This window comes from Pinus tabuliformis, chromosome Q, assembly GCF_031772625.1.
Source record: "Pinus tabuliformis cultivar Carrire ecotype Pingquan chromosome Q, CPIR1, whole genome shotgun sequence".
NCBI lineage: Eukaryota > Viridiplantae > Streptophyta > Pinopsida > Pinales > Pinaceae > Pinus > Pinus tabuliformis.
The window spans coordinates 104,972,545-104,996,368 of NC_142296.1; the positions used below are offsets into that span (position 1 = coordinate 104,972,545).

At 37.2% G+C, this 23,824-nt stretch overlaps 1 protein-coding gene across 13 annotated transcripts in view; it reads right to left on the reverse strand.

The window, feature by feature from the left end:
- LOC149218446 (NAC domain-containing protein 54-like) overlaps positions 1-23,824 on the reverse strand; it is a 288,196-nt gene that overhangs the window by 237,925 nt on the left and 26,447 nt on the right. The gene's annotated exons all lie outside the window — the stretch shown is intronic.

Below are 23,824 nucleotides of genomic sequence, written 5' to 3' on the forward strand. Positions count from 1 at the left end.
CACATTAATGTTATTTTTTTGAAATATGTTTTTTTATTATTTATTTCTTTAAATTTTTTTAATTTTTAATTCTTATATTTTATAAGTTAATTTTGTTTTTTTTTTACATTTTTATGATTGAATTTTTTTTTATGTTTTGTTTTTTATATATATTTTTATTCACATTTTGGTATTTTTTTTGTAACTTTCTTTTTTGTGTTTTTTTCATTGTTTTTATTTTTGTTTTTATTTTTAATTTTATGTTTTCATTATTTTTTTGAAATTTTAATGTTTTTCGGAGTCATAACAAAATCTTTTACACCATTATTCCAAAATGTTGAAAATTTACCCCCAAAAAGAAGTGTTATTCGAGCATCAACACTTTTCGTTTTGAGGGTGTTTTTTTGCACAATTTTTGCGCATAAAAATTCGGTTTTACTGGCATTTTTTTAAAATGTTAAAAATTAACCCTAATGGGGTCATTTTTGCTGCAGTATGGAAGGAAGTGTTATACCACCATTCAGCTAGAGGTAACCACTTGACCCATTATGTTTATTTATGATAAACAAAGAAACGAAGATATCCTTCCAAACATTTGTTCACTATCTCAGTTTTCCCATAAAATTGAGGATGATAAGATGAGCTATGAGCTAATTGAGTAGCAAGACAAGAAAATAATCCAGTCCAAAAATTTCCAGTGAAAATGGGATCTCTGTCACTTACAATCATCTTTGGGTTTCCATGTAGCTTTTAAATTGTTTCCATAAGTGCAGTACAAACTGTACTGGCTTTAAATGGATGTGATAATGCACAAAAGTGTGCATACTTGGTAAGTCTGTCAACTACCACCATGATGACACTCTTTCCTTCAGACTTGGGTAAACCTGTGATAAAATCCATTGAAACCTCCTCCCAACGTTGGCTTGGAATGGATAAAGGTTGTAATAGGCCTGGGGTCTTAATTGTTTCAACTTTATTTTGTTGGCAAACCAAACATTCCGCAACAAACTTTTGAATATCCGATTTAAGGCCATCCCAAAAAAATTCCTTCTTAACCTTGTGGTAAGTTTTTAAAAATCCTGAGTGCCCTCCTAAGGGAGAAGTGTGCAATTCCATAAGAAGTTTTTGTTTGAGTTGGGAATTTTTACAGAGGTATAAGCGATCTTTGTACCATAACAAATCATTTTTCCAGCTAAATGTATCAGATGTACTGGAATCTTGTTGTAACTTTTGAATATGTGCCCACACTTCTTCGTCATTCTTCCATTCCTCCCTTGCTTCGTTTATCCAATCTGGTTGGATAATAGAAATGGCGTACAACAATGCTTCCACATCCTCATCCTTTCTTGAGAGTGCATCCGCCACAACATTTTACTTCCCTTTTTTGTAGATGATTTCAAAGTCATAACCCAACATCTTTGTGACCCATTTTTGTTGCTTTTCAGAGAATAATCTTTGTTCTAAAAATTATTTAAGGCTATCATGATCTGTTTTTACCTTGAAGTGTCTTCCCATTAGGTAGGGCCGCCATTTCTTAAATGCATGTAATATTGCCAACATTTCCTTCTCATAAATAGCTTCGTGTAGATACTTTCCCTAGATTGGACGACTTTCGAAAGCAATGGGTCTTTCATCATGCATTAAAACAGCACCAATTCCATTTCCTGAAACATCACATTCCACAATAAAGTTTTTTGTGAAGTCCGATGTAGCTAAGACCGGTGCTTGGCACATTGCCTTTTTAAGATGTTCGAAGGCCTTTGTTGCTTCTGGAGTCCATGAAAATGCATCTTTCTTCAATAATGTTGTTAGAGAAGCTGCTATTCTCCCATAATTCTTAACAAACTTGCGATAATACCCCGTCAACCCGAGAAATCCTCGCATATGCTTTATGGATGTGGGGATTTTCCATTCCTTAATGGCTTTAATTTTTCTAGGGTCTACTTTAACACCTTCATTAAATACAATATGACCCAGATATTCTGCCTCTTGTACTCCAAAAAAACATTTGGAGCTTTTTGCATATAATTGTTTCCCCTCCAATAGTTGTAACACCCTGTCAACATGTTCAACATGATCCTTCCAAGACTTGGTGTAAATTAATATATCATCAAAAAATACTAACACAATTTTTTTAAGGAAGGGTTTGAAAATGGAATTCATCAAACCTTGAAATGTAGAAGGTGCATTGGTAAGGCTAAAAGGCATGACCAAAAATTCATAATGACCATCATGAATTCTAAATGTTATTTTTGGAATGTCTTCAGTCTTCATTCTGATTTGATGATATCCTGAACGAAGATCCAACTTGATCAAGTAAATTGATCCATGTTATTCATCCAATAATTCATCAATGACAAAAATGGGAAATTTATCTTAAATAGTGAGCTCCCTATAATCCGGACACATGCGCCATGATCCACCCTTCTTGTGCACCAATACTACTGGAGCAGAAAAGAACTTTGACTAGGTTGAATTATACCAGCCTCTAACATTTCTGCAACCATACATTCAATTTCACTCTTTTGGGCATAGGGATATCTGTATGGCTTGATGTTTGGAGGAACACTTCCTGGAATCAAATGAATAGCATGATCATGATCACGAATAGGTGGGAGACCTTTGGGAGTCTCAAACACCTTGGAATGATTGTCCAAGACTTTTTGGAGATCTGGAGAAATAGATGATTTCGATGTGGAAACATCTAGTGAACAAAATTGTGCAATTACACCTCGTTGTTCCTTTTTTAAAAGCTTTTTCATACCGTTAGAGCTGATTATCTTTCTCGGTTTCCCTGCAATACCCCTTAATTCAACTTCATTTCCTTCCGTAGAAAATTTCATCAAAAATTCTTGAAAATTAAAAGCTATTGTACCCAAGGATTGTAACCATTGGACTCCTAGTACAACATCAACACCACCCATTGGAATGGAAAGCATTGGGCTATTCAATACATATTCTTCCATACATAGCTTGATATTATGGCACTTTCCAGAGCAATTTATGGTTCCTCCACTTGCGACCATCTCTTGACACTCTGGTGCTAGATATAGAAAGCAATTCAATTCTTTTGTTATCTTACAATGAATAAAATTGTGGGTACTTCCTGAATCAATCAACACTATTACATTTTTCTTCTTGATATAGCCTTCTATCTTGATAGTTTGAGGAGTTGTAATTCTAGCCAATGCATTACAAGATATGGTCGGATTCATTTCTTCTTTATCTAGGGTTTGTTCCTGGAGTATATCCTCTTCTTTTGACATTTCTTGTTCCTTTTCTTCCTCCTCTTCACACTCTATGTAGAATAATTTCTTCTCAATACACTTATGACATTTCGTGTATTTGCTATCACAATTGTAACAAAGCTCTTTTGCTCTTTTTTCTTCCAATTGTTGTGGTGTCAACATTATAAGTTGTGGAAGGATAGGGGCAGCAGCACTTCCATCTTTATAGTTGTGAGTAGTAGGCTTCCTAGTTGCCATAATTTTGCTTTCCATTTTTCTTTATAACATAAATGCCTTCTCCAATGAATCAGATTCCCAAAGGCGAACCTCATGTTGGATATTGTCCTTTAAAGTCCATATGAACACATCAATCATATGCTCCTCTGGAATATCTTTTACCCTTATGTTCAATTTTTGGAAGTCCTCAATGTGCTCCATCATTGAACCCTTTTGTTTGAGATTTATCAATTGGTTAAAAAAGGTGTTGTTTTTTGTATCTTCATAATGTGTTGTCATTTCTTCCGTAAAAATTGCCCAAGTGACAATTTGTTTACAAGAGCAAAGCCATCGAAACCATACAAACTAATTTGGTTCCAAATATAAAGTTGCAATACGTACTTTTTGTGTGTTTTTCACATTATGGAGATCGAGAAATTGCTCCATTTGTAGTATCCATGTTGCGGGATTCTTACGATCAAACTTCCTCGTATAGATTTTTGCAATATGGTGGGTCTTCAATCCAACATTAGAGTCTATGAAATCATGATTAACATTTCTTTTGTTCTCATCATGAGTTTCCTTTACTACCCTTTCACCATTAGTGACCATTTCTTGTAGTAACTTATTCAAATTTATCTTCAATTTTTCCATCTTATTGTCCATGCCATTCATCTTAACTTCCATCTTAGCGTCCATGCCATTCATCTTAAGCTTCCACGCCATTCATCTTGGCTTCATTTACCTTTAGTGAGAGTGAAATTTGTTGTACTTGGTCTTGTAATTTCGATATATCATGTTGCATTTCTTCTTCTTCTTCACGAGTCATGCTAGAGCTTTCAGGTTGCTTACTAGGTGTTTCCATTTTCTTTCGTCGGGGCATTAATTAATGCTAATAATTCTTCACTATTCCCTTTGAATTCCTTCAAACTAATTTTTCCAACCAATCCTATGCAAAATAAAAAAAATTACACACTTTTTTTTCACTTTGTAAGATCTCGATATTGAATCTGTTGTATCTCTATAGCCGCGGATCTCAAATATTTGATATCTTGTCGTCCGGTAGCCCTTTGAGTCATCTTTCTAACCCCACAAATCTGATCAAGGTTGGATTCTCCAAGAAAGAGTTATCGCAAATCTCCCATGGTGACCTGATTATAGACTAGTTCAATAGAGCGAACTTGTATGACGTGTCATGTCTCACTGTTTCAACCTTAGGTTCTGAAAATGATACTCACAAAAACTACAGTCCGTCCTCTTTCTGTAACTTCTTACGAAAATTCAATCCGATATTCAGGAGTGTTATGACGATTTTCCCAAGGTGACATGTTTGAAATGTAATTCAAGGGTCTGCAAAAACCCTAACTTCCTCGGATCATATCTCCGAGAATATAGCGAGACAAGCTCTGAAATTCGGACCCGAGGTTCAGCGCGATTTGTCTCAAATGGGTTTTTTTCGCTTCTGAAACGTCGCAGATAAAAAAATAAATAAAATAATAATAATAATAATAAATAAATAAAATTATAGCGAAAATGCCACGATGCCGAGCAGCGAAACCCTAAAATCCAAAGCTCTAATACCAAATGTTAGGAAACCAGCTCACAAAAAGATAGAAAAAATAGATCAACACCTTAGAAATAAGCCTCTTCGAGGGAAACCTCCTTTACATTACACAAATGAACAATTCTTAGATGATTCAAATGACAAAACCTCCTTTCACAATATAACCAAGTCGACCTAACAATAATAATATAAAGGCACATAACAATAAAGGGATTCTATGGGGCACAGTAATAACAATATGGGGACAATAGGGGCACAACAAGATTAATAAGGGATACAACTACAATATAGTGGGGGAATCACTAGTATTATAGGGACCTAACACCTAATAGCGTTTTACCATGCAATTAATGCTAGATTTTATATTTTTCATGTTATTAAATGCAATCCTTATCAACAAAGAAATAGCACATCAAATAAAATTACTAATAAATACAATTTCAAGAATAAATTTCAACTATAACCCTAGATACATAGGAATTAAAGAGGAGAGAGAAAATATGTAATACAGAGGGGTTGATCAAAAAACTACTAGATCATTGCTTTGATCTAATTGAGCAACGAAGTCTTTTAGGGCAAACTCTATAAACACAACCTTGATGAAGAGGATCAAAGAGAAAGAATCTCTACATAGAAACTCTAATGACTCCCTTAGATGGGAGATTTAAAGTTCAAGATATGCATATATCAAAGTTCTCTTGAAGGATTCAAGGAAAACAATTTCATAGACCATGAAGAATCAAGACTTCATGAAATAAATTACAATTTTGACATGGCACACATAGAAAACCTAATTCACATATTAAAGCATGCAAAAATTGATAAAGGTCAACATTAAACTTACAATATTCAACAAGAATATCTCCAATCGATCCCAAAGTAGTCTCTTCATGCAAATTTCCTCCCCAAAAGACAATTCGCTCCATAAAACTACATTGTGGCCAAGTAGAAAAGACAGCAATAGTTAGTGCACAGTTGAAAAGGGAGAGAAGCCTAATGAATGATGATCATGAATGAGTGAGTGAGACTCACCTCTATTTATATGAGGGAAACCAAGTCTCATTTCACTAATTTTACAAGCAAAATCCCTAAAACAAGTTAATTTGAGCATTCAAGAAGGTTAAAGGTCACAAGACAACCATGAGATAGCTCTAGAACATAATAAAATGCTAAAAATAAGCCCCACGTGAGGGAAAAATTATCACCATGACATCATCCTCCAAGAATGGTCAATAATGCATAAAGTAAAATTGAGGCAATGGTCCAAGAATGATCCTCACTCCAAGAAAACCTCAAAGCACATGTGTGCATCTCCAAAAGGCACCTCCTCCACATGATATCATCCAAAAAAAGGCCTATGTTACCTTTCCAAGGCATGTAGGAGTGATGTGGCACCATCTAGGGCAAGCATTGGCATTAAGGAAGAATGTGCTAGCCCTCCCAAGTCGTATCAATGACAACCATCCTCATCTAGGCTTCAAAACAAGGCATCGTCAATCAAACAGGGTCAAGGCCAACCTAGGGGTGCGTTGGTTCCATCTAGGCACATCAACAAATAATCCAATGCCCAAGCTTTCAAGCTCTACATTTTAGTGTTTGGGGGCACATCAATAGGTGTATAATCATGTAAATTTGCTCAAGGCCCAACAATCATCTTTGGAGGGGCAATGTTAGGGCCAAAGGTCATGTATGCTCTCAAAACGAGACAAAGCACCCTTTGGAAGGTGTTGGGAAGGAGTCAAGTTATCCCTCAAGAGATCTTTGCACCTAACACCACCTGAACAAAACATTTCAAGATCAAGTGAGATCAACATCATTAGGGACATAAAACCAGTAAAGCATCATAATGGACCATATCTAATGATAAGGGAACAAAAATACTTCACACAAAACTCACCTTCAAATGTCTAACTAGCTCAAGACATGTAAACAAGTTACCTCACTTACGTTAGGGATGATTAGATTAATAACCCTATTAGATGTGCCCCCAAGGGGAGTGACATTTCCTAGGTAGACCCATCAATCCATAAGTGTGTGTGATAATGTGGTCATGGAGTGGGAATGACTTGAAGCAAGACACTACAACCATGAGACTAGCAAATGGGGGTCCAACATCCTAAGTGTAATGATCAATGTTACATTTATCATTATTGGCAATTTATCGCCGAGGGTACAAAAATTAAATTATCTGCAATATTGGGGAAAATATCGAAAATTATCATGATTATCATGAAATTTAAAAAAAAAAAAGAATACAAAAATAATCATTTTTTTCAATTCTTTAAATTCTAAAACAACATCAACATTAAACAAACACATTGTTGCATAAACATGAAAATATAATCGATATATAAAATGTATAACATGTCAAATGATAAATTAGACATCGATATTGAAATATGATATTTGTCCCAAGCCATAAGATCTAATAGAATGATACAAAATCATAACAAAACAAAAATAAATGTCTCATGAGATGAATCATGGCAATGAAAACAATAAATTTCCTCTTGTTTGCTTGATGGAAAATGGTCATAACATCCTCAACAATGTTATCAGAACTAGACCAGCAGATTGGTTAACCAAAAAATACATAAAATATTTAAATTTTGAAAAGAACATATAATTCATATTCACCCATATGAATCCAAATTATTATACACAAATAGGCATAATTTCTCATGCATATAGCAAGGGTGCATAATATAACCACAATATCACTAAGTGAATCAAAATAGATCAATAGAGAAGCTCTAAATTGTTAATTTTTCAGTGTTCTATAATAAACACAATCATTATTCCAATTCTTCTTTAGTTAGCAATCAATTTATCCAATATAATTAAATCTTCTAGTGACAATAAGCAATTGTAGATAGAACAGTAAACCAATGCACAATAGAAGACAACCAACAACAGTAGAGACATTATTTCGTCAAAGACCAGAGAAAAAACCCACAAGGGGAAAAACCCTTTCAAAAATTTTCTTCTATTAGATTGTCATCAAATGTTCAGCAAAGAGATACAATGTTCCAATTCATCAACAAAGAGTCAAAGTCAAATCTTTTACTATCAAAGAAACAAACCAACCAATATCCAAAAGATGAGCCCGAAAGTCAAATGTGGTCGACAAGTCAAATCTGCAATTATGGTCAAAGTCTAAAGTAGTAGCAGCAACTCCAATCAGTTAATGGTCAATGGTCAACAGTCCTCCAAAATAGCTCAGTCAAAGCAACATTCAATTCAGCATTCCAAGATCGGTTAAAGGTAATCAAAACAGTCAAACTTCAACCCATAGGAATTCAGTCAAAGTCAACCCTTGACCTATGGAAACCCTATGTGCAGACTTGCGGTCAACGTGGGTTAAAGTGCCCAGAAAAACTCGGTTAAAGGAGCAGTCAACTCAGCCTTCAATAACAAATCCAAATTTGGTCAAAACATGCCAAGTCAATGCAAGTCAAAGGCTAGTCAAATTGTCCCAATCAAAAAGTCAATGCAAAAAACAAAAAATGCCTCCTTCCCTTCACACATGTGAGCTCAAGCCTCCTTGTTTCAGACCTATACAAACCAAACCAATCAAGAGAGAGAAGATGTGATGTGTTGATGATGCTCCAAAGTGATGGAAAATGAGATCTATTTATATGTGGTGTAGAAGACCCAATTTGTCCTTTAAGTCGACCTGTACTTTGTGCACATGTGGGTTTCACCTTAAAAATAATATTTTTCCTTGACCAAATTAAATTCTTCCAAGGTCTAGTAGGGGCATCTCTAGATGAGGAAGACTCTCTAGTGGAGGGAATTTGTCCAAAAGCTGCCAAATTAACATAAATGGCCTCTAAAATCCAAATAAAATCATGTTACAACAAATAGCTACATAACATCAAAATCATTGTCTATATTGGGATCCCCCTCATCAAGATCACCCTTTGGGCATTAAAATAAGATAGAAAAAGCTTAACATCCTAATCAATGATTTTGCTCGAGTGAAGTGTACATTTTTACTAGGGTCGTGAAGGATGAGCTCAACAATCACTGCCACCAACATTGAGGTACATAGAGGGCTTGGTGATCTTGATTAAATTTTAGTTCCATGCCCTCATACACCACAGAATGTAGTAGAAATGTTGCAATCTCACCAACCCTAAAATCATAAAAATTATTAAGTGTGATTTTGAGTGGGATCTAAAATTCTACTTTCTCCATTTGAAATCCAATGAGGTCAAAACCACTCTCAAACATCTTGAGTCAATTAATGGTAATATTAAAAATTTAAGTAAAAAGATGAAAAAAAAGATAAAGAAAAATGTCACTTTTACTTATCACGATAATCAATGTCGATATTATCGCCAAGGTTGGTTTTGGCGATATTGTCGCGATAATTCTAATAATATCGCGATAAGTGCAACACTAGTAATGATGTAAGGAGGGAGAAATCCTAGTGGCATGAGTTACCCCTTTACTCCGCCTGCTTTTTTCCACCCCTCGGATGTGCCTTTTACATTAACGATTTATCTTTCTTTGGTGCATTGTTTAGTAGTCGAAGTTTGCTTTGTGCTTTTCCAACATCCCTTAAAGATGTAGCGCTTTCTCGCTCATCGAGGTTGGGACATTCAAGAGTTCCTTTCTTTCAGATGAAGCATTAAATGCTCGAGGAACTGAGCGATGGCTAATGAGGGGGGTAGAGCTCATACTATGCTTCTTCCCACGTGCTAAATAAGTCCCAACCATCCTATGCATTTTACATTGTCCTTCTATTGTGGGCTTTATATGCTTTAATCATTATTTTAGCTGCATCAACCTCCAAGGCCAAGTTTCAAGGTCCTAACTCAAGGATGTGGTTATAGGGTGCCAATCCAATGACCAATGACCCTACACCCCAAGACTCGAGACGAGAAATCGGGAGGGATGGAAAGTGGAAACCCTAGACAAGCTATATCAATCAAAGACTCCCCAATAGTGCCCTTCCTAAACCGTAAGGCCTCAGAGCAGGTCCCAATGCACTAGAATCAAAGACTAACCTCCCAAGTGAACTTTGATAACAAGGATACAATCAAGAGTGATCAATCATCCAGTTTGCTTAAAGATTCATATTAATATGCCCATAACATTAAATGAAAGCACATGATTGCTAAATTGGATAGATTACCTATTAATAGTTGACCCACCTTCCTTCAAGAAGAATGATAAAGGGGTAAGAGCATTGATCAAAGCAATAGGTGGATAACTATGGCATAATGTTATCTGAATATCATCATATGGTTGTTGGTTGGTTGGCTATCAAATCAGGAGAAATATTTTATCCTATGGGTTACCCACTTTTGTTGGGTAACAATTATCAAATCCCAACTTGGGTTGATATTCATGGGATTGCCTGTTGACTTAAAGTCAAATCTTCTTGTGCAAGAACAAAGTTGTGGACAAAACACATTTTGCATTCATCATTGCAAGTTGGTGGCCATTTTGCTTCCAAAAACAGTATCACAAAAAATTATGCTGCGATTTTGAAGACAGCGTTGATGAAGGGGGTGACAGAGTAGGAATCTCAACTTAGAAACCCCAGCAACTTCCGTTGATGGGAGATTCAAAGTTCAAGAGATGCATATATCAAAGTTCTCTTGAAGGATTCAAGGAAAACAATTTCACAGACCATGAAGAATCAAGATTTCATGAAATAAATTACAATTTTGACATGGCACACATAGAAACCCTAACTCACATTATAGCATGCAAAAATTGAATAAGGTCAACTTTAAACTTACAATATTCAACAAGACTCTCTTCAATCAACCCCAAAGTAGTCTCCTCATGCAAAATTCCTCCCCAAAGGACAATTCACTACATAAAACTACATTGCTGCCCCAAGTAGAAAAGTCAACAATAGCTAGTGCACATTTCCAAAAGAGACAGAAGCATAATGAATGATGATCATGAATGAGTGAGTGAGACTCCCCTTTATTTATATAAGGGCAAGCAAGTCTCATTTCACTAATTTTACAAGCAAAATCCCGAATACAAGCTAATTTGAGCGTTCAAGTAGGTCAAAGGTCACAATCTAACCTTGAGATAGCTCTAAAACATAATAATATGCCAAATATAACCCCCATGTGTGGGTAAAATGATCACCATGACATCATCCTCCAAAAATGGTCAATAATGCATCAAGTAAGTGAGGCAATGGTCCAAGAATGATCCGCACTCCAAGAAAACCTCAAAGTGCATGTGTGCATCTCCAATATGCACCACCTCCACACATGATATCATCCAAAAAGAGGCCTATGTTACCCTTCCAAGGCATGTAGGAGTGATGTGGCACCATCTAGGGCAAGCATTGGCATCAAGAAAGAATTTGCTAGCCCTCCCAAGTCATATCAATGATAATCACCCTCATCTAGGCTTCGAAACAAGGCATCGTCCATCAAACAACGTCAAGGACAACCTAAGGGCATCGTCCATCAAACAACGTCAAGGACAACCTAAGGGTGCGTTGGTTCCCTCTAGGCACATCATCAAATAATTCAATGCCCAAGCTTTCAAACTTTGCATTCCAACATCTAGAGGCACATCAATAGGTGCAGAATCATGTAGAAGTTTCTCAAGTCCCAATGTTCATCTTCGAAGGGGCAACATTGGGACCACAAGGTCATATATGCCCTCAAAACAGGGAAAAGTACCCTTTGGAAGGTGTTGGGGAGGAGTCAAGCTATCCCTCAAGGAATCGTTGAGGTATGTGATAGCACCTAAACAAAACCTCTCAAGATCAAGTGAGATCAACATCATTAGGGGCATAAAACTATTAAAGCATCATAATGGACCACATTTAATGGTAAGGGTGCATAAATACTTCACACAAAACTCACCTTCAAATGTCTAACTAGCTCAAGACCTATAAACAAGTTACCTCACTTATGTTAGGGATGATTAGGTTAATAAACCTATTAAGGATTTCCAACCCCGAAGGGGAGTGACATGTCTTAGGTAGACCCATCAATCCATGTGTATATGTTTTAAGGTGGTCATGGAGCGGGAAAGACTTCAAGGAAGATTCCACAACCAAGAGACAAGCTAATGGTTGTCCAACATCCTAAGTGTAATGATGTAAGGAGGGAGAAATTATGGTGGCATGAGTTACCCCTTTACTCAGCTTGCTTTCTCCACCCCCTGCGTGCACCTTTTACTTTGATGATTTATCTTTCTTTGGCGCATAGCTTAATAGCCCAAGCTTCCTTTGTGCTTTTCCAGTATCCCTTAAAGATGTAGCGCTTTCTCACTCATCGAAGTTGGGACATTCAAGAGTTCCTTTCTTTTAGATGAAGCATTAAATGCTTGAGGAACTAAGTGATGGCTAATGAGAGTGGTAGAGCTCATACTAGGATTTTTTCCATGTGCTAAACAAGTCCCAACCATCTTCTGCATTTTACATTTTCTTTTTGTTGTGGTTTTATATGATTTTATCATTGTTTCACTTGCATCAACCTCCAAGGCCAAGTTTCGAAGACCTAACCCAAGGATGTGGATTTAGGGTGCATATCCAATGACCAATGACTCTTAACCCAAATATTGGAGATGAGTAATTGGGAGAGATGGAAAGTAGTAAGTATGGATTACCCTAGACATGTCATATCAATCAATGCCTCCCTAGTAGTGCCCTTCCTAAACCATAAGGCCTTAGAGCAGGTCCCATTGCACTAGAGTCAAAGACTAACCTCCCCAGTAGTGTGGGAACAAGGATACAATCAAGAGCTCTCAATCATCCAGTTTGCCCATGATTCATATTAAAATGCCTATAAAATTAAATGAAACCTCATGATTGCTAAAATGGTTTGTGTACATATTGATAATTAACCCACCTTCAAGAACAATGTTAGACAGGTGGGATCTCTAATTGGAACAATAGGTGGATAATTGTGGCATAATGCTATTTGAATACCATCATAGGGTTGCTCGTTGATCGGCTATCAAATGAGGAGAAATATTTTCTCCTAAGGGTAATAGTTATCAAATCCCAACTTGGGTTCATATTCATAGGATCAACTGTTGACTTAAAGTCAAATATTCTTGTGCAAGAACAAAGTTGTGGCCAAAACGCATTTTGCATTCATCATTGCAAACCTGTGGCCATTTTGTTTCCAAAAACATATGCTGCAGATTTGAAGATAAAACTAGAAAACATTGCAAATACAATTCAAAGGTTGCCTACAAATAGAGATCTAGCTTGCGAATTTTTTTCAAAGATTATAATAAAAAAGAAAAAGAATAAGAGAGACACAGACACCAAGCAAGCTTAATTGTCTCGATTTAATAGAAGTAGATAAGACCAACAACACACCTGAGAGAGAAGACAACATTTTTATTAACATTTGTCATTGCTTAACAATTCAAGACGATGTGTCAAAGCTATCAAATTAGCATCTATGACCAATCACTCGGTTGCAAATCAGGTGATAAATACAACTTGGGCTGGCTCACATGAGAATTGTTGTCTAGCCTTGAAAATCATTTATGTTCTAAGCTTACCATGAAAGGCCCTACAACAAACAATGAAGTTAATTTGATTTTCACCAAAATTAGTAATTCATATTGCAATTAACCATAATGAACATGTGACACACATAAGGAATAATCACAAAAGGATGAGATTAACCATTTCTCCTTTTGCAATAGATGGAATTCATCGTGCCATCATGGAAGGCGAGTCATGCTAAATTAGAAAATTATCAAGGTCAAATGACATGTCTCACCATTGGGAAAATATTTTGGTTGTTGATTAACAAAGTAAAAGATTTTAAGAAAACATGAAGGTGATAACATAATGTCAATTATACAATTTCGTATATAAGTAATATTTTATTCTAAATAGTTTAAAACAATATATTAAAAGTACCCTTCTTATGCGACAAAATTCCATTAAGTAAAAGGTTCTGAGAAAAGTCCAAAAAATACTACCAACGTGTGAAAGAGATAATAACGATAAGGTTACTACCATGGTGTGAAATAGATAATAACGATAAGGTACACTTCAAAATTGACTAACTCGAGAAATAAATATTATCATATATGAGTGAGACATGTCTTATCAAAAGTAACCATGGCATACTCATATTGAAATGAATAGGTATAAATGAACAAAATCCTAAGGAAACTCCTAATACAGCCAATTAAAGAATATGTAGAAAAGATGAAATTAACAGTGGAAATAAGATCTCTTGCTACAAAAGTTGACTAGATAAAATGTGCAATAGAACAATATCAACAAAATTAGCAAAACCTAAAACATGGAATGCAAGAGCTCAAGAGAATTTTTGCCAACGAAAAGAAAATCAATCATCAAAAAAGGTGTTGACCACTACTGGTCAACTACCCATGCAGTACACCTCCTTCCTGTTGGCAGAGAAGGATAGCTCTTGAGCGACATGTCCGTGCCAGCCTACAGTCATCGACAGCTTGATCATTTTTGTTGTAAACCCAGTCTGCATGTTTGAAATGTAAATAATCTAAGCAGATCAGAGTCATGTATGTAAAGTTGCCTAGGTGGACCTAACTTTCTAATGACAATCTGCGTCCCGGGAGGTTTTTAGTCTCACCGATCCATGGATCGGCAGAGTTTTCCTTCAAACCCAACCCCAAAGCCGGGATGCATTTCGTCATTAGGACTTTAGGAGAATCCTAGCGTGTTTCTCTGCTAGATTATAGTTGTGTCGCAGATCTGGGTGGTCTATGAGGGTCTATGTTAAAGTGGATTCATCCCTTTGAGATGTAAATTGTAAAAATTGTAAAAAAATCATGATGAAATGTGTCTTGAGGGTTGAAAATGTTGTAAATCCCCTCATGAGTCCTAGGTCCTAGGTGCTAGGTGATGATTCCAACGGCTGGGTTTGATGATCCGTCTTAAAATAAATTTAAATTTTTTTTTTTTAATGAATAAAAATAATAAATTCATATATAAAAAATAAAAAAATTAAAAATTTGAAAAATAAAAAATAATAAAAAATAAAAAGCATAAAGCAAAAACCCTAAGCAATAAAATAATAATATTTTTTGTGGATCACCCAAAACTAGCCGTTGGGATCATTTCCTTTATGTAGGGTCTTAGGGTCATTTTTAGTTTATCTGATCTGTGAGTCTGTACTGAAAGCTCTCTTGTAAACTGATTTCTGATTAATAAAAAGACTTTGGGGTTCAAACTGGCTGGTGTTACTCTCTGGAACTGCTGTGAGGTGTTTAAATTTCTGCATATTTCAGTTTTCAACAGTTAAAGTAGCTGATTTTTTCAGAGCATTTTGAGTACAGGTAGCTTGCTCACGTGCTAGGGTCTGAATGCTGTAGGGTTTCTGGAAAATGGCAGGTATCTCCATTTTCTCTTGAAATCTAGCAGCATCTCTTGCCCTTTTTTGCTGATGCTTGCTTGAGGTGTGCAGGAAACTTTTAGGTGAAGGTTATTTGTGGGCGTTTGGGGAAGTTCGGGGCTGAACCAGCCGACTCCCACAGGCTGTTCTGTGCAGAGCCTAGCTGATTGTGCCCTGGGTCAATTATTTCAAGTTTATTTCATGTTTTACATTGAGAAATTTTTCTGATTTACAGTGAAGTTCACAGTGAATTTTCTTCTGATATTTCAAGAACATTACTGTCATTATGGTTAAATCTGGCTGCCTAGAGCTGTGAAAATTTTGATTTTAGTCAATTTTTGAAAGATTTACTGTGAAATTTTGCATACATCTGTTAGATATTTGGGTTTGCCATTGCAGGTGCAGTTTTTTTTTGGGTTTTCGAATCTAACTGAGGAGGTTGCAAAAATATTATAGAGCCTGCAGCAGAGGGAAACAAGCGTGATTGCTGGAAGCTCCAGCCTGCAAAAGAAGTGAAGTCCACAGTTCGATTTTTCTTATTGACGTGCCAACTTAACTATCGATCTACGCATTGTGCCAGAATCCTCAAGAACACACAGGCAAGTCTCGGAATTGATTCATACTGCTATCCAGCCGCCGACAGTTACAGTAAGAGGGTCGAATCTCAAGTCGAATTTACTCTGCATTCTCCGGGTAAGTTCTCCACACATCTGCGTTGAATCTTCAAGTAAATTTCTAGTGCCGCTGTATGTGCATCAGTCGTTTTGTTTTACGCCCTGAGTCTTACTGCCTTTGGTAAGCATCGTGATTATTGTGCTGCGTCGTTTTTGTCTTGTGGCTTAATCTGCGGTTTTCCTCTTGAGACGTTTTTTCATTTAAGTTCCAGTGCCCAGGTCGGAATTCATTCCGTCATCGTGATTTTCGTTTACTGGTTTATGCCTGAGCCATCACGCGAAACCCTCGTTCCTTTACTGCTTACGATTTCTGTCTGGCTGCCACTCATTATCCGTTTGCTCCTGCACGTTGAGACTGTTTCTGCGTCCTTGTTTTTCTCTGGCCTGCAGCCGTTTTCATAAATTTCTTTATGCGTGGTCTCGATAGCATACAGTCAAGGTTTACGCTCCATCTACTCCCGTGTTTTAGCATTGTGACTACGTCGTTTGGTTTTCTGTTTTGCCTGCGGCCGTGTCACATTCAAGCTGTCGTTCCAGCGTTGTAGCCCGCGGTCGTGGTTTGGTTTTGTCAAAAGTTTGGTTTGATTTATCCTTCAATGCGGTGAGTCCTGTAGCGTAGGTTAGCTTAGGTTGTAGCTTCGTTTTCGATTTTTTTTGTTTGATTATTAAACGAGTTTCGCTTGAGCCCTCTTTTGATTCATAAGAAAGGGTTAGTTGTAGTTTAGCATAGCTTTTATTTAGGGTTTTGGTTTATTTAATGAGTTTTGAATAGTTGCGTTCCGTAGTTTATTTTTAGGTGTTAATTCTTTTTTTTTTTTATAGTTTCATTACATATAAATTCAAAAAAAAAATCAAATAAAAAGAAAATGCGTTTTGTATTTTAGTTTTTGTTTAGTTAATTTTATTTCATGTGTTAGTTTTTTAATGTTAGTTAGATCTTAGATTTTTTTAGATTTAGCTTTAATTAAATTTCAATTTTAATTTTTTTGGATTTTTGAATAAAAAATAATAAAAAAAAAATGAAAAAATACATTCTTTTTTTTTAGTTTTATTTTGGTTAAAATTTAGTTTTAGATATTTTTCTTTTTGGATTTTAAAAAAAAAAAAAATAATAATAATAATAATTTAAAAAAAATTTCGAAAAAATATAAAAATTTCGTGGAAAGTTTATTTTTGTCAGATTCAGTTGTTTTCCTGTTATATCTTTCATGCTGAATTTTAAAGCCGAGACGTGAAATTGATATCTGGTTAATGGTTTATGATTCTCGTGATTAAAAGCATTCATCTTTTCAAACTTTCGGTTGCTGGATATCATTTTGAGCATTGTGATTTAGTTAATGATAGATGATTACTGTTCATGTCCATGTTTCTTTATCATTTAAAAAGTAATCATTTAAATATTGACTCCACAAGGCACTGGTCTGCTCAATTCGTCAAGTCATTTTAGTGCTTTTCGTCTCCTGGCCCAACTGTCTGGCAGTTGGCCTTCATCTTTCCTCAGGGTCTACCCCCCTTAGCCGTGGGAGACAGGCTTAAACGGAGAGACCGGGGATCAGAGTGACAGCCCCCGGTCTGAGCGTTGTCGTGCCAGTTTGCGCGACAACATTTTTTGGCGCCGTTGCCGGGGATAGAGTTTTTCTGTCCTTGGTCCTTGTTTTTCAAGCTCTGCTGTGCTTAGCTTCTTGTTCAAGTGGCGACTCCACTTCCATTATTATCTGCGAGAGTGTACACTAGAAGACATCCAGGCAGTCTGTGCAACCCCACTCCGGATCCTGAAAAGGTTTACAGGGTGCGATCACACAAACTCGCTTCTCGTGCACTCCTTACAAATCTTGGACAAGAAGCCCTTTCTGACGTTCATCTGCTCTTTAGGGGTCAAGTTAGGCGCAACACCATGAGTCTGTTTGCCCCTTGTAATTTTTCTAACATTCCTGGAGCCCCCAATGATATTCCATCTGTTGGGATAGACAAATTGCCTAGCTTTCATGGAGATAATGCCATTACTGTTAATTCCCATTTACGAGATTTCAACATATGGATGGCTAAGTATGCTAGATCTCCTGATTTTGATCATGAAGATGTCAGGATGACCCTTTTTGTCTTGACTCTAGGAGGTGATGCTCATGACTGGTATACAGAAAAACCTCCTAATACTTTTGACTCTCTACAATCACTCATTACTGCATTTAGAGAAAAATTTGGAGATAAGAGAGAGGGAAGACATCTTGTAAGAGCTCTTACTCTGATGAGAAAGAGAGAAGACGACACTGTTGAGGAATTTAATAGAAGGTTTAATAGCATTATTAAAGAACTACCTCAAGATTATAAACCTTCAGATAAAACTCTCCAAGATTTTTATATTGATGCCTTTGGTCCTGAGCCATCTTATGAGTTAAGGCGTGCTAAACTTACTGATTATCGAGCTTGCCAAACCTTAGCTGTAGAACTTGAGAAGGACAAGGCAGCTTCTGGGAAGTCTGAAATCCCAGGTTATGACAGGGCTGCTACAAAACTGAAGGAAACTAAGGGAAAAGCAGCCCAAGAGCCTGAAAATGAACTTGTTCTCAAATTGCTTCAGAAAATTGAAACCATGGAAATTAATCATAACAAGGAGATAAACACTTTGCAGAATAGGTTAATTCAAATGGAAAGAGCGCAACCGCAAAATTTTCAGCCTCGAAATAATAATAACAGAAATAGTAACTGGCAAAGAAAGGGTCAAACTAGTGAGCAGAGGCCCCCTAATCCGCTTACCAATCTGGTGGATGATGCTCCTCCCTACTGTCGTGCTTGTGCTGATTTTCACGAAGAGTCCTCTTGTCCCATTATCAGAAGACTTCTCGATAATGGAATGCTTGGGACAGGTGAGCAAATAAACGTAGTAGGGAGCAAGTTCCCTTTGCCCATGAATGATTGGATAGAGGTTAAGGAAAGGAGCTATGATGTTGTGAATCCTCAATCCGCTTTTAGCATAAATAACCTTGAAGACGAAGATGACATTTTGGCTAGGTTATATGGTGAGAAACCTTCTCCTGAGAAAATTCTGGAAATTGCTAGAGATAAGGGTTTGACATACCAGAGAAGGGATAAGGATCAGAGCGGGAATCAAATTCCTCCTCGAACTTTAAACCCTGGTATAAATTCGGGAATAGATGTCGATTTGGGGAGTTGGTTTAATAATGCTAAAATCTGGGTTCCCGTCTCTGAGATCGCTAAGATCCCTTCCCAAAGGGACAAATTACTAAAAGCAATTCAGGGTCCTCAAGTCAACGCTTCTCAACAGAAGATTCGTGAGGTTGACTATCATGATGCTCCTATCTATCTGCAAAGCGTAGATGCTGATAACAAGGATCATCAACCCTTCTTTATCACCTTGTTAGTCAATGGGTATAAATTGAATAACTGCATGTTGGATTCAGGTGCATCTGCTTGTGTTATGACTAAAAGGGTTATGGAACAGCTTAACTTAAGAGTTTCCAGACCCTACTATAATATATGCGCCATGGATTCTAAGAAGATCGAAGTACATGGTTTAATCAAGGATTTGCAAGTTCATCTTTCGGTCTACCCAGACATCATGGTGGTTATGGATATTGTTGTTGTTGATGTACCTGATGCTTGGGGTATGCTGTTATCTAGAAAGTGGGCCTCTGATCTAGGGGGAAGCATTCAGATGAATTGGTCATATGCTATGATTCCTTCTCCCGGCGGTGACGGTTTCGTTAGACTAAATAGAGAGCCTGAGAGGAAATTTCATGTTGAAAATCCTAAAAAGCCTCATAACGAGATAATTAAAGAAAAATCTGACATCGGGAACTATGCTATCATGTCCAATTTCATAATTCCTCCCGATGATGAGATTAAAGATCTTAAGGATGAAGTCTGGTATATGTATTTCGATGGTGCGTTCTCTAGTCATGGTAAGGGTGCTGGGATTGTGCTTAAGTCTCCCCTTGGTCACGTATTCAAGTTTGCCTATCGTCTAGAATTTGAAGCAACCAACAATGTCGCTGAGTATGAAGCCATATTGTTGGGCCTTGAATTGGCCAAAGCCTTGAAGATTAAGTTACTTAGCATAAAAGGGGATTCCGATCTGGTTATCATGCAGCTTAAGAACAAATTCACGTGTAGAAATCAGAGATTAAGCAACTATCGAAATGCTGTGTGGGATACTATGGAGCATTTCGATGCCCTTAACCTTGAAGCAATTCCTAGAGAGCTAAATAGTTCGGCAGATGAACTTGCCGTAGCTGCTAGCACTTTCCAGTTGTCTGATGAGTTAATCAACGATAAAATTAAAATGGAGATAATATTCAGACCATCTGTCCCAGACAACTCAGAGCATTGGCAAGTTTTTAATGATGAAAAGCAAGTCGTTCGTTTTCTCAATAGGTTAGACGAGTTTGAGGATTTCCGGCTAGTTTCTGGCGAGGATGGGTCTTTAGATCAAGGACATATCATAAATCCCACTCCCAGAAATGTAGTTGCCTTAGAGCAATATTTTGATCGGCATGATGCCACGAAGCTGAGAGAAGAAGACAGGTTGGACCCAGGCGAGTACCTTGAAGTTAACATTGGTACTTTTGAAAGTCCGAAAATGGTTAAAATCGGTAAAGGTACTAGTCTGGAGGAAAGGAAAAAGTTAATTGGTTTACTTCGTGAATATCGAGATATTTTGGCTTTTTCCTATGATGAGTTGAAGGGCTACAGGGAAGATATTATGGAGCATACTATTCCCTTAAAGGACGAAAATGCTAAACCTTTTCGGCAGAAACTTAGGCAGATTAATCCTAAGTTAGCCCCTCTGGTCCAAAAAGAACTTGCGAAGATGCTTGCAGCAGGAATCATCGCTCAAACTAGGCATTCGACATGGTGTTCGAATTTGGTGATTGTCAGGAAGAAGAATGGTACAATAAGACTTTGTGTCGATTTTAGAAACCTTAATCTAGCGTGCAAGAAGGATAATTACCCTTTGCCAAAAATGGAAACTTTGTTGCAAAGAGTAACTGGGTCTGGAATGATGTCATTGCTAGACGGTTTTTCTGGGTATAATCAAGTTTGGGTTAAAAAGGAAGATCGACACAAGACCACGTTCACAACACCATGGGGCACTTTTGAATACATCAGAATGCCATTTGGGTTAACAAACGCTGGAGCTACTTTCCAGAGGGCCATGGACTATGCCTTCAAAGGATTGATCGGGAAAATTATCGAAATATATCAAGATGATCTTACTGTTTTCTCTAAAGATGGTATCAGTCATATAGATCATCTTAGGCAAGTTTTCGATAGATGTAGAGAATATGGAATTTCTTTGAATCCGGCTAAATCTGTCTTTGGGGTAACTGAAGGGAAACTTCTGGGTCATATCATCTCTAAGGAAGGAGTCAGGGTCGATCCTGAACGTGTTGAAGCAATTCAAAAGATTCCTCTCCCGCATAACCTCAAGTCCCTTCAGTCTTTCCTTGGAAAGATAAATTTTATTAGAAGATTTATCCCGAATTATGCGGAAATAGCTAAGCCCATTCAAAGTCTTCTGAAGAAGGATGTGAAATTTGTCTGGCAAGAAGAGGGCAAAAGGGCTTTCCAAGAAATCAAGTCTGCTATCGCGAAGGCTCCTGTCCTTGTTAGCCCTGATTACTCCAAAGATTTCATGATTTTTTCTTTCGCTTCTGAGGATACCATTGCCGGTGTCTTACTTCAAAAGAATAGAGAGGGTCACGAGCAGCCTATCGCTTTCATGAGTAGAGCACTTCAAAATTCCGAATTGAAGTACAATACCATGGAAAAGCAGGCCTATGCCCTAGTCAAGTCTCTTAAGCATTTTAAAACTTATGTGGGTTATTCTAAGATCATCGCTTTCGTCCCACATTCTACTGTTAAAGACATATTAACTCAAACTGATTGCTTAGGGACTCGTGCTAGGTGGGTTACTAAGATACAGGAGTATGATTTAGAGATTAGACCCACTAAGCTGATCAAAGGCCAAGGTTTAGCTCAAATGTTAGCTGAAAGTAATGAAAAGACTCTTGGTCTGTTTTGCCTTGACGATCTCTCTTCACCAGAATTAAGAAGGTTAGCTGAGCATGAATGGTATAAGGACATAGTTTACTACTTGACAAATCTTGCATGTCCTGACCATTTAGTCGCTCATAAGAGAAGGGCTCTTAGACTAAAGGCCACTAAGTATTGCCTTATGAAGGATGGCCTTGGATGGAGAAATCCTGAGGGCATAGTGCTTAGGTGTGTTGACGATATTGAGTCCAAAAGATTAATCTCTGAATTTCATTCAGGATTTTGTGGTGGTCATTATGCCGCTAGAACTACTGCCCACAAAATCCTGAGAGCTGGCTATTATTGGCCTTCGATTTTTTCTGATGTGCACAAGTATGTTAGAACGTGTCAAGCCTGTCAACTTTTCACTGGGAAACAGAAGCTTGCTGCCCTTCCTCTACAACCTGTTATTGTAGAGGCACCTTTTCAGCATTGGGGTCTGGACTTCATAGGGAAGTTCCATGAAAATTCTAGCAATGGCTACTCTTGGATTTTGACTGCTACTGATTATTTCACTAAATGGGTCGAAGCCATTCCTGCTAAGAATGCCACTGAAAAGGTGATTATGGATTTCATTGAGAATAATATCATTACTAGATTTGGTGTCCCCGCTAAGATCACTACTGACAATGCCAAGGCTTTCAGTTCTTCAGAGTTTACATCTTTTTGTTTCAAATATGGCATTGTCTTATCTCATTCGTCGAATTACTATCCTCAGGGTAATGGTTTGGTTGAATCAAGTAATAAAAATCTCATAACCATTATCAAGAAAATAGTAGGAGATAACAAGAAGTCTTGGGACAGCAAAATCAAGTATGCTTTGTGGGCAGACAGAATTACTAAGAAGAAATCTACTGGTAAATCTCCCTTTGAATTGGTTTATGGCTTGGATGTTACCTTACCTGTGCACCTAAAATTGCCAGCCTATCAGCTTCTCCAAAATTTTTCCACTGATAAAGATGTTGTTCAGAATAGGATAGATCAGATTGTGGAATTAGATGAGACTCGTCGGACAGCTTTTGAAACTATATGCAAAAATCAATTTAATATTAAGAAAAGCTTTGATAAATGCTCTAGATCTAGATCTTTGCAGGTTGGAGATATGGTTTTACTTTGGGATCGCAAAAATGAAAAACCAGGAAAGCATAAAAAGTTTGACAGCTTGTGGTTGGGACCGTACATCATTAGAGACATAGCTGGACCAAACTCATTCCACTTGAGCAGATTGGATGGTGAACCACTTCATCTACCAGCGAACGGCCAAATGCTCAAGCTGTTCTTCAGAGATGATATCTGATGCCATGGGGCATCTTTTGTATTGTATTTCTATCCCTACTCCTTGTCCTTTCAGCATTTTATTTCTGTTTTTAGGATTAGATTTACTTTTCATGTTATTAGTTAGTCAATAAATGAAGAGCTTTTATTTTTCCTGTACTTAATGCATATGATGATTTGGGAATGGACGCTACTTATTTTTATTTGTGTGTTGTATGGATGCAGATTCTGGATTCTCACATTCCTACCAGTGCAGCAACGTGTCCCCAAGTAGAGCCAGATGTTGACCACTACTGGTCAACTACCCATGCAGTACACCTCCTTCCTGTTGGCAGAGAAGGATAGCTCCTGAGCGACATGTCCGTGCCAGCCTACAGTCATCGACAGCTTGATCATTTTTGTTGTAAACCCAGTCTGCATGTTTGAAATGTAAATAATCTAAGCAGATCAGAGTCATGTATGTAAAGTTGCCTAGGTGGACCTAACTTTCTAATG